Genomic DNA, 6,644 nt, shown 5'->3' with positions numbered 1-6,644 from the left:
TCGGTCCTGTCATTGGGCATTGGGCCAGCTCGTGATGTTGAGAGCATCTCGGGCAGACAACGAGTCGGTGGCAGTATTTCATTGTATGCCCATATTGTTGACAACGCCTACATTGCACTGGGCACCCATCCTCCTTGAAGGGAAAGACCTTGAAGCGCACATGGTCTATGGCATCGAGTTTACGTATATCTGTAATTTTGACATAATGCTCAGTTATGAGCTGGATTAAGTCGATCTCCTCTCTCTGTCCATTGGAGAGTGTTTTTGTAAGGCGTCTGATCATTTTAAAACCTTGGAGTTTCGACTGAAGATCGAGGGCTACCTCACTGATATCTGTGTCGAGGTCGAAGCCATAGAGGACCCACTTCTTTGTCCTCTTAGTACCTCGGGGGGCGAAAGTGTGAAATTGAACCATGCCCATCCTAGACAGCAGCTGGCTGGCCTCATCATGATTCTTGCGCAGAGGCAATATCGTAACCAATGAAGGTCTACTGAGGTGCGATTATTGCTAGTTGAAACTTTTGGCATCATAGATTAGGGAAATACAATATATAGGTGAAATGTATACTATAATAATGTGGGAATGGGTTGCACATTGTTGAGGCAATGGACTACTTACTCCAAGGACCCGGGCTCGAATCCTACTGTTGCAGATAATTATCTGTTACCTGTTACCGTTGAGTCGATCCTGTGGGTTCAAGAGCCCTTCGGGGTCCACCCAACCTCATAAAGTGGGTTAACCTTAATCTGGTAAAAATATGGCGGTCGAGCATGATTCTGACCGAATCACATCCTTGCACAACCGTACTTTTGTTTAAAAGTACTGAACCCCTGACCCTTTATGGTTTGAATGAAGATAAATTTATAATACCAATTACAATAATATAAATAAATTCTGGTATGTTGGCATCGTAAAACTATCATTTTTTATAAAAATTCGTATTTTAGGGTTTCTCGAATTGAAATTAACGAATATCAACTTTGTTCATAGTTGTTCGATACAACAGTTAAACAAAATATAATGAAGCATTGTACGCATGCGAAAGAGATCGGGCTAACCCCTGTCTCTATTTTTCATTTTTTTCTCCTTTATTATTTTCATTTTTTTAAAATATTTTGTATTTACTCTTTATTTATTATTGCTAGCAATGGAAACTGGTTATTTATTTGAAATGGGCAAAATTAAAGGTACTTTAGAGGAAAAAAATCGTCATTTAGCCTTGATACACATTTTCAATGAAGATAAAATCTGGTATCAAAGATCACCCAGTGTCACATTGATTTGCCGATATTAAAAAAAATTTCTTTTAGCCCTTTTTTTTTTTTTTTTTTAATTCTCTAAAGTTGGTCGATTATAACGAAAACGTTGCTGTAGCATCCTATATATACATATGCTCTAAATCTTTAATTTTAGTTTATCAGGACTTTTCTTTTTTGAGCTAGGTTATTCACAAACAAACATTAACCAAAACTTGGATATTTGGACTCATGGGACCTCAAAACTTGTATTTTATCCAAATTGCAATACTTCTGCGTACTATATATATATATATATAGTAGGTGAAATTCGTACAGTAACATTTTCTTCTTTTTTTTTAACATTTTAATTCCATATCTAAATTGGCCATAAAAAAATCACAGAGCACTCACGAAGCTAAGAGCTCTTAATTGAATCTTCTTTACCTTTCCAAGATACACTTATCGCTCACATCGTTGGTATTTACTTTTCGATAAGGATTCTCATACGTTTTAAAAAAATATTAATGTAAAATTATTGGACCCATTTTTCAATAATCAATTAAGATAACACTTGTAGTTTCGAGCTCATTAACAAGGGCGTCTCATTGCTAAAATTCTAACAAAAATTTGAAAACCTTTTTTTTTTTTGGAAGATTTTGGTAAAGACAAAAAAAGAGTAATATTGGCTAGAACAATAAACTGGACACCGTGGAAAACTTGCGGATCTCTACCAATTGGAGGGGGGGGATAACTTTTATAATACCAAAGGAGGGGGGACCTAATCTTGAACCTTCTAACATCAAGAAAAGCTCAGAAATTGAATTATCATTTGAAAAATAATGGTCTATTGCCTCCAGAGCAGTTGGAATATAGGAAAGGAACTAGAGGCTGCAAGGAATTATTAGGGATAAACTAATTTATATCCAGTCAAGTGACTAAAAAACAACGAAGTTTATAATTGGTTTTGATAGGCTATAAAAAAACGTTTGACACAGTATCGCACTGCTGGTTGATCCATGTACTATAATAGTACTAAGTCCACCCGAGTGTAACAAACCTCCTGAGGAAGCTAATCGAATCATGAAGCACTTGGCTAACAGTTGATGGAGGCCACTCAGGCTATAAAACTGGATCTATAAAAAAGTCTGGAGGGATTCTCTTAGTCTTCTGTGATTTTGCTCAACTGTAGCACCTCTTAGCCATATCCTTCGAATCAGCAAAATGGGATATCAATTAAAAATAGGTAATGATCGATCCATTATTGGCCACTGTCTTTACATGAAGACATGAAGTTTGTTCAAGAAACATAGATCAGTTACAAAGCATGATGGAACTTGTGTAATCATTTAGTAGCTCAATCTGTTTGACTTTCGGTCTAGAAACGTGAGCTGTGGTGAATGTTATTTAGGGGAATGTATGGTTCAGGAGCATCCATTAACCAAGAGAATTTTACAATACTGCTAAGAGAATTTTACAAATACTTAGCAACTAAAATTACTAAAACAAGTCTTAAGGTAGCCAGGAAGGAACTATTCACCGAAACAACCTTTAAGTTTAAAAAAATGTTACAGCAGGCACGAAGTAGTCATCATACGGGTAAATATAAAATCCATGCCATTAATACTGGGTAAATTCCATTTTTAGCGTACAGCTTTGGTATAATTAGCTGGTAAACTACCAAACTTCAGGAAATGGACCGCTTACGCACTATGATGACTAGTGCTAAACTTCATCCTCTAAAGGCTTCTATGACAAGACTATATTTGCCGAGGAAGGAAGGTCCTATATAGGCCTCATCTCAATTGACGCGTTAAGAAAACTCTATGAAAGAGTATTTTATTCCGAGCTCATCTACAATCATCACCATTATGAGAGAAATGGATGAAAATTACGCGGCCTTCAATTTCCGAAATCCGACATTACAAGAAATAAGAAGTAAGGAAAACATAAAAATTGTGTGAATGGTAAAAGAGTTACATGACAGCTAAATGAGCAAACGTTCTATTATGAATTCCATGTTGAATTGCTGAGGAATTCTCATTTTTTTTAGCAAAACAGAAAGATTATACATCGCGATACAAGAACAAGTTAAAATAACAAGGGTTTTTTAGAGGGCAAATCTAGGATAATTTTGTCACAAATATACGTCACCTCTGCTTGAACCCTCATGGATCTTATATAGCAGGCAACACACGGATGCGAAACTCTGGTTGGAACAGATTATTTAAAGAAGTGCAAAAATGTATCACCAGGGTATCCGGATGAACCTTGTTATTATTGAGCAATGATGTTGTTCTATACTTTCTTTACGCCCCAGAAAAACTACTCAAAAACGCTAGTACAAAAATCTACGGGAATGAGAAAATTGTTTATAGTACCAGAGTCAGGGTGATATAAAGGCTGTTATTTCACCTGAATTTTTGATTACTTTAATGAAAACTAAGGATAATTACTAGTCTATATTGGTGAGTCAAGTATAGGTAGGGAGAATAAAAAATGGTGGCTGTTTCAAAACGTTAAAAAAAAATTTTACATTCGGAGCCTTATATCATAAAAACGTCTTTTAAAGTAGAGTAAATTTTCTCAAATATGAGCCCTAATAGAGCTATTTACGTTTAATAGTTTCCGAGATAAAGCTTTTTAAAAACCAACATTTTATAAAAATAATGCCCTGAAAAATCAGAAGTTAGTGAATTTATTTAGGGAAATCTATACCTCATAAAGCATTCGACCTACAGCTGGCTAAATGTACTATAAAGTAGTTTATTTTCGTAGGAGTAGTAATTTTTATGATATTGGTATACGAATATAAATTTTGCACATGAAATTTTGTCCAAACAGCTATAAATTAATTTTTTATATCAAACCTCATATTACTACTCTTATGAAGATATACGTCATAAACTGCATTATAGTCCATAAAACTAGCTTTAATTTGAGTGCTAATAAACATCTGTATGTTGAATATTTTTTGAGATATAGATTTCTCAAAATAAATACACTAACTATTTTTCAGTGTATTTTTATACAATGTTGCTTTTTAAAAAGCTATATCTCGAATACTATTGAACTTAAATAGCTCTGTTAGGGTTCATATTTTAGCGAATTTACACTACAATAAATGACGTTCTCTTAGGTTTTCTAGTGTTGTTGGTAGTTTTAAGGATATAGAGCTGGGAATAAAAAATAATTGTTTATAACATTTTGAAACAGCCGCCATTTTTTATTCCCCTTACTTGGCAGACTCATAAATTTTGACTAGTAATTATACATAGTTTTCATTGAAGTAATAAAAAATTGGGGTGAAATAACTGTCTTTTTTCTCCTCTTAGGCTCTTGTACTAATAAGCTTATTCCTTTTTTTTATTGTGCCTACGAACATTATAAAGGAACTTCATGAAGTTGGAAAAGGGAAGATGTTTTCTGCTAAAACCTTGTACACAAGCAGTCAAAGCAACTTTTCTCGTACCACTGGGAATACGTGTTCCCCAATTTGGAAAAAAATGGGATAGAGCATCGAGATTACACAGGAACACTTCATTTAATTGTAGACCTTATCACATAATTTCCATAATTTGAATAATGTTTAAAACTGGGTTATCTTTTATCTTGGGTTGTTCAGTGTAAGAAAAGGGCCTTGGACGATACCCTAAATCATGGGGTAACCCTTCGCAGAGCCTCACGCACATGCAAACACAACACGAACGTCAAGCTCACGACAGAGTGACAGCTGATCTCCTAATCTGTTTCCTTTCGTGTGCTAAAATTTTGTCATTTTTATTATAATAATATTTCATACATCCTGTGAAAATATATAGACTCGACGTATAAAATTGAAGTATTTATAAAGTTTAAAGGTAAATTCGAAGCAAATTAATGGTTTTAGATTTCTTTTTATGTTATTAGTTTTTTTTTTTGGACGAATCAGATTTTGTAAAGATATCTTGTTTATGCTGTGAATAAGTTATAAACTCAATGTTTGTTGTTCTATTGTCAGGTGTATTAATGGATTAAGACCACCTCTGTTTGAAATTTGTAGGGAATCACCGCTAGAGAATTCTTCGACCTACAAAAGCCAGAAATCCAAAATATTGATGAGTTCCGCGCAGTATTATTTAAAAAAAAAAGACTAATTCACACAAAGCCTTGTAAATGAAAAACGAAAAATATAATCTCTCTTCAACTGTAGGAAGAAAAATGAGGTGGTTATCCATTGATACTTCAGACAATAAAAAAAACATTGAGTTTATACTTATTCAAAGCATAAACAAGATCTCTTTACAAAATCTGATTACTAAACATATCAAAGGCCATTTAAAGCTTCTTGCCAATAATCTAATAACATAAGAAGAAGTATAAAAACATTATTGTGCTATGACTTTACTTTTAAATTTTATAAATACTTCAAATTTATACTTTGAGTGTATATTTTTTCAAAGGACTGTATATTTTATATATATTATTATATAATTCCAAATACCGGAAGACCCGGACAAGAACAATCTTGATCCTGTATGATACCGACCTAAGTCAAATCGGAGTATGACAGAGTTGGCAAGCAAGGCCCATGACCGTTTCGTGTGTTAGCGGATTGAGATTCGTTAAGAAGGTAGTGAGTTTCGGTACATTTTTAAAATCTAAGCTGACCATTTTATTTTATTATAAAATCTGGAACAGTTTATTCAGTTGTATACTATGCAATGATATTTAATTTAATACTGTCGTATAAAAATATTTACGATATTACTCATTATAAGAGGCTCTGGTAGTAATCAACAATGGATTATTTTTGTTTCATGGAATGTTTCTGAAACACTAAATCACTAGTGACTTTTTCTCGTTATTTTTATAATAATTCAACTTAATCTTTCATGCACTTGGATTTTAGGGCAAATTCTTCTGATAATTCGGCTTCTAGCATTGAATTTGTCAGCACCCATTCCTCTGGACGATTTCACCGTATACATTATACTGCTACACCGTTTTTTTTTTTAAATTTAGGTAAAATTTTATTACTGACAGTTCTGCTTATAATCCTGTTATATCTTATCCGCAAAGAAAAACATCTGATGCGGTGACCGTATCACACAACTTTCACTCAGCATCCCATGTTTTATACAGATTGTTGAGCTCTTGTTGAAGTTGCTATTCCTGTTTTCTAAAAAAACAAAAAAAAATACGTAATTAAAAATTATAACACAACATTGTTAAAACAATATCATTCACAATTAATGCATTCATTGATATCCTTTAGCACAAACAGCACACTAGCATATTTATACGTCCAAAGATACCTTGAATAACTTTTTTTTTTTTAAATTGATAGATTTATTTATTGATAGATATTACAATCTGCCACACAGTTGTGGGCAATAGGTAATATTGATGAATGATCTCATACATAT

General features: G+C 33.4%; 1 protein-coding gene and 1 pseudogene across 4 annotated transcripts in view; both read left to right on the top strand.

Moving 5' to 3' along the window:
- The window catches only part of Ae2 (Anion exchanger 2), a 310,706-nt gene that overhangs the window by 142,220 nt on the left and 161,842 nt on the right, over positions 1 to 6,644 (top strand). The window lies entirely within an intron of this gene.
- Positions 452 to 575, top strand: LOC112210732 (U4 spliceosomal RNA; annotated as a pseudogene).

The sequence above is a fragment of the Halyomorpha halys genome, unplaced genomic scaffold (genome assembly GCF_000696795.3).
Source record: "Halyomorpha halys isolate HHAL.00 unplaced genomic scaffold, Hhal_1.1 Scaffold87.1, whole genome shotgun sequence".
Taxonomy (NCBI): Eukaryota; Metazoa; Arthropoda; class Insecta; order Hemiptera; family Pentatomidae; genus Halyomorpha; species Halyomorpha halys.
The sequence above is the reverse complement of the archived record's forward strand: the minus strand, read 5'-3'. Positions and strand labels throughout refer to the sequence as shown.